At 43.9% G+C, this 12347-nt stretch overlaps 1 long non-coding RNA gene across 10 annotated transcripts; it reads left to right on the top strand.

The window, feature by feature from the left end:
* The first annotated feature begins 514 nt into the window (after nucleotides 1-514).
* Nucleotides 515-5907, top strand: LOC109772162 (uncharacterized). 10 transcript variants are annotated; one of them, XR_012182590.1, is made up of 8 exons: nucleotides 515-1213; nucleotides 1378-1464; nucleotides 2073-2149; nucleotides 2278-2323; nucleotides 3111-3227; nucleotides 3513-3615; nucleotides 3709-5121; nucleotides 5606-5907. It is a non-coding gene; the product is annotated as an uncharacterized lncRNA (long non-coding RNA). The 10 variants fall into 10 exon arrangements; XR_012182591.1 differs by having other exon boundaries at nucleotides 3513-3879; nucleotides 4252-5121; XR_012182588.1 differs by having other exon boundaries at nucleotides 3495-3615.
* The last annotated feature ends 6440 nt before the right edge of the window (nucleotides 5908-12347 follow it).

Raw genomic sequence — 12347 nt, 5'->3', positions numbered from 1 at the left:
GTATTTGTTAGTTGTCGTGGTTCGTACCCATGCCTTCGTGTCCGTATAGGTGCTTGACATAGAAATTCTATGACTTTTCCCGGGTGCTTGACAAATACTTATAACAAATTAAGCGGTTCATATGGCTGGGTCAATTAGCATGTGATGCATGCGTCCAACGATTACGCCGAATGATGAGCTGATTGACTGGAAGCGCGCGGCCGGCTGCGGTGTTGGTTGCAGGATCATGCATCATGATCATCCCATTGTTAGAGTCTCGAACAAAATGGAGCCTCCCCGTGCGTTTGGATTTTCGACCGTCCGATCGAGCTCCCTGACGCGTCCTAGCCGTCGGATCGCGAGGTAGAGCAATCCGGGCCGTCCGATCGCGAGATGGAGCGTTCTGGCCGTCGGATCGAGCCCTATGCTCAGGTTCGTGCCACCGCCTGTAAATCTCGTGCCCCATGGAGGGCATTCTTGACTTTTCACACGTCGGCGTATAAAAGGAACTCGCCCTCCGTTGCGCCCCTCTGCTTCACTCCAGCCGCCGCCGCCCCGCGTCCGGTTCTCCCCCCTTCTCCCTCTTCGCCGCGGCCGCTGCTCGCCTCGTCCCCCTCGCGCCTCCACCCCCTAGCCTCGCCTTCTCCTCCTCCCGTCCTCTCCTCCGCCGCTCGGTCGCTGTGCCCGTGCTGCTCAACCCCCGCCGCCCCATCGGCTGCTCCGTCGCCGTTCATGGCATCCGGGAGGCACGCGGGCACGCCCCCTCCCGTCATGCCATCAAGGGTAGGAGCCAGGCGGAGCGCGCCCCCCTTTCTCTTCCTCCTGTCGCTCGCGCCGCCACCCCTGCCTCCTCCTCTCCCGTCGACCACCTTCCCCGCCCCGCATATTCTCCTCTCCGTCGCCGGCTCGCTTCAGCCTCCCCCTCCTCCTCCTCCTCTTGTCCCGCACACATGTCCCGCACGAGTCGAGGAGGCGAGATCCAGCCGTGGCGGCCGGGATCCAGCTCGCTGACGCGATCCACTGCCGTTCCCGAGCCCGACAACGAAGGAGGTGGGCGGCCATCCATCCCCACATAGTGGTGGACGAAGGAGGTGCACGTACACGGCGAGGTCGACGTGCCTCCCCCCGGATCCGTGCTGGCCGACGGCGACGGCCGTGCAGCGAGGGAGCCCTTGATCTCTCCTCATCAACAGCCTGGATGTGATGGCCATTGCCAGGTTTGAAGGTGGCCGAGGTGAGCTTCTGATCCAGTCGTCCTTCTTGATGCACTCGTCCATTTTCTTCAAAAATTGTGTGTTTTCCTCTCTCTTCTTCGATCTGCCTCTTCTGACTGCGCTCAGCCAGCGCCACTTCTTCCATCACCGTCTGACGTGCGGTCTCGCCCTGTTCTTCTTGCAGGTTGTTGTCAGCGATTGGTTCCATGGATCCATCTTATGTGTGGCTCTGTGCAGCCTGCAGGCACCGGGAGGCATCACAGTCTGTAAGGCAAGCATCATGGTTTGTACTATACTTCTCATGAAAGCTCATAATATTCCGCAGTTTGCCGAAGCTAAACAACTAAGCACTTTGAAAGGAGATATCCTTGCAATTATATTTCTTTATGGTGAGGTAACCTAGAGAAGTATCGATGTGATGGCCATTCAAGAAAATAAATGATAGAGGAAAATGCTACCCCTGTAGTCGATTGGGTAGAGAAGGTCGACGATCTTGGTTTTGGCCTATCTCTTGCGCTTTTTCTTTGCCCCTTTCATATTTACATTTTGCTGTTGTACAATTGGATCTATTAAAGGGATGTCTGGGTCGTTGTTGCAGCCTTGCAGGTGAAGGCCTTGTGGTAGGACTCATTGCCTGCTAAACTAACAGTCTTGTAGGCTGTAGCTCGCCTTACTTTTGCTGGGATTTTTTCTTCCAAATTTGATGAAGTAACCTGCTAAAGCATGATCAACAGATTAGTCTAACCAATTAACATTTGTCATTTGTGAGAACCAAGTCAATAAAAATGGGCATGAATCGGTCTAGTCAGAATCTACTATTCAGTGCTTTGCATATGTCATATTGCTAATGTTCACAAAATTACATGTATCTTTTGCCAGCAAAACGCCTGTACCCGTTCGGCCCGCAGCAAGACTTGGCATCATCGTTCTTCTCCAAAGATTTCGTCCTTACAGAGGTTAGCAAATAAGTGGAAAAGATAGAGAGACAGAGCCTTGGTTTGGTTTCTGCTGGGTGCTGGCAAATAATCTGGAATAGTAGCGGTTGCAGCCCACATGATTTGTTTTCATATACTTTATAATGCAGAGGTAGGCTGGATTCTGGAAATTGGAGTCAATGGTGGATCAGAGAGGTGTGTGTGTGTGCATCATGCTTCTGTCTGATAAAAATTGTGATCATTGTTTCGTTAGGTGTCCTCTTCTTAGTTCATGTCGCAGCCATAATAAAATGCTTTGGTTTTCCTTTGTGCTCGGTGTTGGTAGTTAGTAGAGTGTTGAAATTATTGACGCTCCAACAAAATCCACTAAAAATGATGGAGATACATACCTAACTTGCCTTATCCGGCTCATGCTTCGAGGAGCAGTTTGAAACCTGTGTTTCATGTTTTTTGGGGAGATATTCTGGCTGGTATTTATTCTGGTTATTGCTTGCATCAATTTGGTTAAACTCACTTTGATTTCTTCCATCATGAATGAAATATGCATTTCCTCTATAAAGAGCCTGCTACAGACTAGCTTTGGTCTAATTGATCGATAATGACTCTGTTATTAGAGAATTCCTTTTCGATGGAAAGAGAATGTTGTTTTATTTTGCATTTAGTGATTGTATTGGTGACCAGAGAATAGATATATTACAATATTCCTTTTTGCAGCGTTGAATTCCATTCAGCATGACAAAGTATGTTTGACAAATAAATGATTTGATTCATGCGGCCATGTTCCTTTAGTTAATGCAGTTTGCTGCGTGCCTATGGTTGAGTACTTCCTATGGTTAGGTGTCAATCTTCTACTTCATTCACCAGATTATTTTTTGCGCCTTCTGGATGCATATCCGATTTAGCAGCCAACTTATAGTACTACTATGTGTTATTTGTAATCTACCTCGATGCCCTACTAATTCCTATTATTTCAAAATTGCAGGCACCATATTACTACATCATACAAAAACTGACCAACAGTTTTCATTGTACCATACAGCTACTTTCTCCCAGTTTGATCTAACGGAGCATCTTTGCAGAAATGCATCGAGAATCAAAGGTATAGCCCTTTTTCCTACCATTCACTTTGTGTTTTTTTGGGCTTTGATCTATTTTAAATGCTGGTCTAATGGCGAACAAATAACTTAGCCAAGAGGGTCGTATGAAGCATGAACAATTAACTTAGTCATAAACAATTAGTAATGAAGTCAGTTCAAATTTGCATTGACATGATAAATGCTTAATTTATCGAGAAACAAACTAAGTTATTGAATTTCTCCGAAAAAGTGTTCATGTCAAGAATATAACCCTGCTAACATTCATTCAGCTTATATTGGTGTACCAGAACTTCTCAAATTTTGGATAAAATCTTCAAGGTCATCCACGGCTCACATGGTCATCTATGATCCGACTTTATAGTGAAGATGTTCAGTAGTCTATAATGAGAGGTCCGTGACAGTGTAACTCCATATATTAATAGACCATGATGGAAATAGACAAACAAAGCATACTTATTTATTCCAAGATCGGTCGCATCATAGGGATAACCAAGTTCTGCAGCTTTCCTAAAGTAATTTATGGAGACTCTGCCTTTATGTGAGTCTTCGGGCCTTGCTGAATTTTATTTTATGAATGCATCATCATGGGCGATTATGTTCACTGTTGATCTGAATGCTTCAACGGAACTCATCATGAAGTTCATTGTTTTTTGAGTAAGTGCTTTCCTTGCATAGTTCTGAGTTTTGGATCTAATGGGTATCAAAACTGTACATTTTTAGCTCTTGGTTCTAAATTTCATTCCAAAGAAGGCTAACTTTTCATTTATATTTGTTGTTTTAAGAAATGCTAAGAACTACTAATATTAGCTAATGTGATATTGCACTTTTAGGAACAATTGCTCTCAGCTTCTTCCAAGTTGAATTTAACTAAAAAGTAGGTGTCCTGATTCTCTAATGACCACGGAAAAAATATTTTATTTCGAATGCACCACAATGCTGTTTTGGTCTGTTTTTATTCAACAGTAGCGGACTCCTGTATAAGACCAAGAGTTGAACTACGCTATAATGCTATTGTGGTTTATGTAGGAGAGTAGCAGCTCACACTATGAGAAGCTTGGGCGACTGGGTCTATTATGCACATATGTTCGTGTGAGTGAGTTGTCCCAAAGCTCAAGTGAGCTCCTCCTTTTGATTTCTTGACCCACAATGTAATTTAGATTTTATATGGCTGGTCTGCATTGATGGACGGCCTGGAAGACAGAAGTTGAGGTGATGTAATCACGTTAGTGTCTCCAAAACGACCTCATCTTAGTTGTAGAGCTATTGTGTCATGGATCACATGAAGGTAGACTTTCACTTCAATTGTATGGTTAGCTTTCTTCTTTTACGCAATTCATGATGCTAAGGTTGTTTTTTTCTACTATGTAATTTCCCCCCTAATTGGTTTGGGTAATGGATGAATGGGGATGATGATTTGATTGCTACGTAACTGATAGTGTTGTGCAGCCAATACCTGGCTGAGCGCTCGCCGAGAACTAGAAGTATGGAAGAGCTTGCTGGCCGGCTACGTGGCGCTCCCGTGCCGTATTGCCGGAAGAGCTCTATCCGGAGGAGTACGAGGAGGAGCGGGATCTGCCGGTGCCGGCCAGGTTCCCGACCAACGGACTCGCCTGGTCGCCGCCCCTCACGCCACACCAGCTACGGGACCCCTTGGGGATGCGGCCCGTGCGGCGGGGACGTCTGCGGCGGCGCGGGCTGGGGACAATTACTCTATAATACAATGCTCTTACTGCAAAAGAAATACCCGTCTTATTTTTACATTTCTTGTTTTTATTCATGTGCATCAATCTTCTCTTTTATCCGCATCAGGTTGCTAACAGAGTTAAGCATATGAGATATCCAGCAGAAAAGACAACTAAAGGGTGGATTTATTTAATTTGTTTTGTATACACAAAGGTGAGTACAAATGTTGTTGCTACTATACCCTTTCCCACTATTATATCCATTTTTCAACGCTCAAGTATGTGTATATGCTTGGTTTGTAAAACTTTTTGCGATAAAGCATGTTCATTTGTATGGCTTGCGATGCTTTGTTAGAAAGAAGATCAGACATGTGCTGGCCATCAACATGTTTTAGCGTTTTAGGTATATTATATGAGTATCTACAAAATGTTTGATGTTTTATGAGGATCCAGAAAAGTAATGTGGTCTATGTTACGGACCTACTACTGTGAATGATCATACGGATTATGTTGGTTTTGGTTCCTATGTGCATATGTTTTTCTATCTGTCTTTGGTCAGTCGGTTTTTATCCATTGTATGAATATTTTGTGTCTTTATGGTGAAAAAGCCTAACAGCAACTTTTAGACTTATGCTTATATTCAATAGCTTATCAATTTCTTCTGATCTGAATACTCACCAGACTTTTGTGCTACTCAGAAATTATGTGGGTATGAAACTCTGCCCACTACCCTGGATTTAAGTGATTGGCGGCGGGTTCTGGGTTCAGTGGACAAGGCTATCTATCTTAAATAGTTAACTATATAGTTTACTCCTATGCTTGATAAAGCATTGTGAATTAGTTACAGTGAACAATCTTTGTTGCTTTTTTTGGTACAGCGTGCTAAACCTTGATGTGTTTAGTATAAAAAATGGACCATTGGCATGTAATGGACTATAGTGCTATGGATAATTTTGTTCTCTGAACCCATGGAATATAAACCATGTCTTACTGGGTTGGATATGGCTGGGGGCAAGAGGGGTGTGGCAAGCTGCAATTCCAATTCTTCTCTTGGGTCATATGTAATGCTTTGGTGTGTTATATTGCACTGAAACTATATCGCTATGTTTATATTTTAAATGCAATGCTTTAGTTGCTTTGCTTTTGGAGGCTCCATCAGAATAGAGGCATTTTAGTAGTCTAAATTTTTCTTAAGTCAGTTCATAGATAATGATATGTATATGGTATTGTACTGAATCAGTATCATGTTTTTTTTAATATTTGCTACTCCCTCCGTTCCGATTTACTCGTCGTGGTTTTAGTTCAAATTTAAACTAAAACCACGACGAGTAAATCGGAACGGAGGGAGTATGTCTCAATGACTATTACCGGATAGTTACCGGATAGGATACGACTGTACCCGGCAGCGGTGGATATGACTGTACCCGGCAGCATTGTTGTCGGGTGCGGCAAGCCGCATTTCCTACCTAGTGTACCATATGGTGGGTGGACGCATGCTGCCTACGGAAACGGGGACCGGGGAGAATACAAAAACCATGCACACCATCGTGCCACATGATCTCCGTCTGATGAAACGCTTAGTTATAAAATGGGGCAGGCTAAGGGTTAGGTGACTGAAAATACAAATTGGTTCAATCGATCGTTTAGAGCCGTTTGATGTGAAGTTAACGGCAAGATGGCCTTCTTCAACCTCCGACTCTCGCCTGCTCATCTTCTTCCCCCAAATCGCATGCGACCAATGGCTGAACCACCTACCTTGTCGCCCGCGGCCGCTGGCGCTCCCGGGCCAGCCTAGCCACCCCGCTACCTCTCGCCCCGGCGATGCCATCGGCGGCCCCTGTGCCTACATCTTTCTCCCCCGAATCGACTGGCCCAAATCCATAATTCAGGCAACTTACTTACAATAAAGCTGTTGAAAAAATTGCTCAACATTAGGATTATTTATATTTTTTTGGAAATATTTTAGATGTTCCAATCCATAGTTAAGTATTTGATTTGGAATTGAGTGGATCCTTCAATTTTATTGGTGGACTCCATCACAAAAATGGATTTGCTTTTCATATACTTAATCTTTGAAGGTTAAGCGTGTGGACTTGCGCGCGTGCCGACGGATCACACATAAGGAGGAGGGAGCTTGAATGAATCTTGGGGGGGGGGGGGGGGGGTCTTGATGCCAACTTAATGAGGTCGATGGTGACAACCACCAAAACCAAAAGCTAATAAGTTCATGTGGGGTTTAGGTGAGCACCTGCGAGGTGCATGGGGTAGAATCACTGGTGACGTGAACTAGCTAAGGGAAATGGCGACAATGTGGCAGTGGGAACGACATGACATGAAGAATAGAGAGGACTGTCATGGAGCCAGGAGAGGTGTCTAGGGTTGGATTAACGAGCTGCTCGGTTCGTTCGGCTCGTTATCGTTAAGCTCATTAACGTTAAGCTCGTTAATATTAACGAGCTAAAACCTCTGTTAAGCAGGGTTCGTTATGAGCTTGTTATGCTCGCGAGTGTTCACGAGTGCTCGTTGATGTCTACTACACAACTTGTTTTTGTAGACTCGTGTTGGGCCTCCAAGCGCAGAGTTTTGTAGGACAGTAGCAATTTCCCCTCATGTGGATAACCTAAGGTTTATCAATCAATGGGAGACGTATGATGAAGATGGTCTCTCTCAAACAACCCTGCAATCAAATACAAGAAATCTCTTGTGTCCCCAACACACCAAATACAATGGTAAATTGTATAGGTGCACTAATTCGGCGAAGAGATGGTGATACAAGTGTAGTAATGATAGTAGATATTGATTTTTGTAATAGGAACAATAAAAAACAGCAAGGTAGCAATTGATAAAACAGAGCACAAACGGTATTGCAATGCTTGAAAATGAGGCCTAGGGTCTGTATTTTCGCTAGTGCAATATCTCAACAATGCTAATATAATTGGATCATATAACCAACGCGCTATGAAGAATCACTGCAAAGTTCTTATCTTGCGGAGAACATAAGAAGAAATTGTTTGTAGGATACGAAACCACCTCAAAGTTATCCTTTCCGATTGATTTATCCAAGAGTTCGTACTAAAATAACACCAAGTTACCCTTTCCGATCGATCTATTCAAGAGTTCGTACTAAAATAACACCATATGATACACATCAACCAACTCTAATGTCACCTAGATACTCCAATGTCACCGCGAGTATTCGTGAGTTGATTATACGATATGCATCAAACAATTTCAGATTCATAATACTCAATCCAACACAAAGAACCTCAAAGAATGCCCCAAGATTTCTACCGGAGAAACAAAGACGAGAACGTGCATCAACTCCTATGCATAGATTACCCCAAGTCACCTCGGGAATCCACGAGTTGAGTGCCAAAACACACATCAAGTGAATCAATATGATACCCCATTGTCACCACGGGCATTCATAGCAAAACATACATCAAGTGTTCTCAAATCCATAAAATTATTCAATCCAATAATAACAAAATCTCAAAGGGAAAACTCAATTCATCACAACAAGATAGAGAGGGGAAAACACCACATGATCCAACTATATTAACAAAGCTCGCGATACATCAAGATCGTGCCAAATCAAGAACACACGCGAGAGAGAGAGAGAGAGTAAACACATAGCTACTGGTACAAACCCTCAGCCCCGAGGGTGAACTACTCCCTCCTCATCATGGTGGCCGTCGGGATGATGAAGATGGCCACTGGTGAAGATTTCCTCCTCCGGCAGGGTGCTGGAACATGGTCTAGATTGGTTTTTTGTGGCTACAGAGGTTTGCAGCGGCGAAACTTCTGATCTGGGGTTATTTCTGGGGGTTTCTGTATTTATAGGATTTTTTGGCGTTGGTTTCACGCGAAGATGGGCCTCGAGGTGAGCACAACCCACCTGCACACGGGCAAGGCGCGCCCTGGTGGGTTGTGCTCTCCTCCTTCACCTTCTGGTCCTCCCACGAAGCTTCTAGTGCCTCTTTTGTTCCAAAAAAATCGTCAAAAAGTTTCGTTGCATTTGGAGAACTTTTATTTCTGCACAAAAAAACAACACCACGGTAGTTCTGCTGAAAACAGCGTTAGTCCGGGTTAGTTCCATGCAAATCATACCAAAACCATATAAAATTGTTGTAAACATGGCATAAATACTTCATAAATTATAGATACGTTGGAGATGTATCACTCATTGAGGTAATAAAAAACACAGAAGAATCCCATGATCCCATAAAAAATTCACAACGGCATAAATTAAACAAGGACGTTCGGTTCCTAGCGGCTGGCTCCTGGTTGACTCTAGTGTCTCCTGGCGGCTAGGTCCTAGGTCTATGAGAAGTGCTGAAGTGGGCTGGGGTGCTAGGCCCTTAGGCTGGGCTAACTAGCAGCTCTTTTGTTAGTGGGCTAATTTGAACTATGGTCCTCTTGTCAAACTTTTAAAAATTAGAGAGCTAAACGAATTAGCTCGTGAAACTCATTTGCTTGCTCGTTAGCTCATTAATCTTAACGGGCAAAAAACATTGTTCAGTTTGGTTCATTAACTAATGAGCACGAGCCGAAACGAACCGAACTATTGAGCGCTCATTATGCTTGCGAGCTTCGAACTTTCGTCCAGCCCTAGGTGTCAACCACATGAGGAAGATGACGATAACGGGAGATTCAACAAGCCAGATTCAAAAGCTATAATTTCGCCTTTTCCATCAATAGGTTTATACAAAGTATTACAACACTACCCAAGTAAACCTCACTCACGGGTATCTGAGAAATTCTTCCCGTTGCTTTTACAAAGCTTCCCTCTTATATCATCAACCCATCGCCCATTAATAGAATCCTAATATATTTTGGATTCCAAATTCAGAGCAATAGCTGAACTATACAAATTCGGCTAATTCACCCGATAGTATTTCACCAAGACCTATAATACGAGCAATCGCACCCGCCATTTGAACTACGCGACTTATATTCTCAATCCATGCTTTCCTACTATATTGTTCAATACATTTCGCGGACAAGGTACTTAAGCAATGTGCGCTTTGAGATGCAATCAATCGAAGAGAATAAAACTAGGTCTAGTAAATAATAGGAATGAATTTATTAGAAGGGATAAGTACAAAGGGATTCAACGATCTAAAAAAATTAAAAAGTGTTTAATAATCCCCTCCCACAAATACTAGCTAATTAGTAAAATAAGTGGAAGAATAGGATTTTGCTTGATTTTTGATCTGATTTGGCAACATGGCCAAGCAGTAAGGTAGGGTGGCATTTCAAATTTGGGTGTTGCCTGACCAAAAAATAGTTAGTATTTCTTGCTGTACTGATTGAACTCGACAAATCTCTGCCATGCACAAGCAAAGGAAAATAACCAGGCGTATCAATACTAGATTTAAAAAGTCCATGGTTCTAACATAATCTGACAATTTATTCTTAAAAATAGGGCTCTCACATGGTTCTGGTAGTGGCCTAATGGCCCAAAGTGATACCAATAGGGATGAGGGAAGACTTACTAATTATTTTTCTAATTGTTTCTATTCTGCAACTCATAACTATGAAAGCAAGAGGTCAAAAATCTTGGTATCCAAAGGTCCCTAAATGACATTCCTTTTTTGCTCCTAGGAATGAAGAAGATATTATTGAAGGAAATATGCCCTAGAGGCAATAATAAAGTTGTTATTTATATTTCCTTATATCATGATAAATGTTTATTATTCATGCTAGAATTGTATTAACCGGAAACTTGATACATGTGTGGATACATAGACAAAACACAGTGTCCTTAGTAAGCCTCTACTAGAATAGCTCGTTAATCAAAGATGGTTAAGTTTCCTAACCATAACATGTGTTTTCATTTGATGAACGAGATCAAATCATTAGGAGAATGATGTGATGTACAAGACCCACCCGTTAGCTTAGCATAATGATCGTTAAGTTTTATTGCTATTGCTTTCTTCATGACTTATACATATTCCTCTGACTATGAGATTATGCAACTCCCGAATACCGGAGGAACACCTTGTGTGCTATCAAACGTCACAACATTATTGGGTGATTATAAAGATGCTCTACAGGTGTCTTCGAAGGTGTTTGTTGGGTTGGCATAGATCAAGATTAGGATTTGTCACTCCGAGTATCGGAGAGGTATCTCTGGGCCCTCTCGGTAATGCACATCACTATAAGCCTTGCAAGCAATGTGACTAATGAGTTAGTTACGGGATGATGCATTATAGAATGAGTAAAGAGACTTGCCGGTAACGAGATTGAACTAGGTATGATGATACTGACAATCAAATCTCGGGCAAGTAACATACCGATGACAAAGGGAATAACGTATGCTGTCATGCGGTTTGACCGATAAAGATCATTGTAGAATATGTAGGAACCAAAATGAGCATCCAGGTTCCGTTATTGGTTATTGACCGGAGATGTGTATGGGTCATGTCTACACAGTTCTCGAACCCGTAGGGTCCGCACGCTTAACGTTCGATGACGATTTGTATTATGAGTTGTGTGTTTTGGTGACCGAAGTTTGTTCGGAGTCCCGGATGTGATCACGGACATGACGAGGAGTCTCAAAATGGTCGAGAGGTAAAGATTGATATATTGGAAGGTTATGTACGGACACCGGAATGGTTCCGAAGAGGTTCGGGGATTTTTCGGAGTACCGGTAGGTTACCGGAACCCCCCGGGAAAGTTAATGGGCCTCATGGGCCATAGTGGAGAGAGGGAGGCAGGCCACAAGAGGTGGCGCCCCCCATGACCAATCTGAATGGGACAAGGGGTGGGGGGAGCGGCCCCCCTTTCCTTCTCCCTCTCCCCCTCTTTCCCCTTTCCCCCTCTTCGTTGGAAGGAAGGGGGGAGCCGACTAGGACTAGGAGTCCTAGTGGGACTCCCCCCACTTGGCGCGCCTCCTAGGGTCGGCCACCTCCTCCTCCCCTCCTTTATATGCGGGGGCAGGGGGCACCCCATAGCACATCAATTGTTCTCTTAGCCGTGTGCGGTGCCCCCCTCCATAGTTTACTCCTCTGGTCATACCGTCGTAGTGCTTAGGCGAAGCCCTGCGCGGATCACATCACCATCACCGTCACCACGCCGTCGTGCTGATGAAACTCTCCCTCGATCCTCTGCTGGATCAAGAGTTTGAGGGACATCATCATGCTGAACGTGTGCTGAACTCGGAGGTGTCATATGTTCGGTACTTGATCGGTTGGATCGCGAAGACGTTCGACTACATCAATCGCGTTAATCTAACGGTTCCGCTTTCGGTCTACAAGGGTACGTGGACACACTCTCCTCCTCTCGTTGCTATGCATCTCCTAGATAGATCTTGCGTGATCGTAGGTAATTTTTTTGAAATTGCATGGTACGTTCCCCAATAGTGGTATAAGAGCCAGGTCTATGCGTAGATGATATGCACGAGTGGAACACAAAGAGTTGTGGGCGATAATAGTC

The sequence above is a fragment of the Aegilops tauschii genome, chromosome 4 (genome assembly GCF_002575655.3).
Source record: "Aegilops tauschii subsp. strangulata cultivar AL8/78 chromosome 4, Aet v6.0, whole genome shotgun sequence".
NCBI lineage: Eukaryota > Viridiplantae > Streptophyta > Magnoliopsida > Poales > Poaceae > Aegilops > Aegilops tauschii.
Note: the sequence above shows the minus strand (reverse complement) of the source record. Positions and strands in the feature narration are given on the sequence as shown.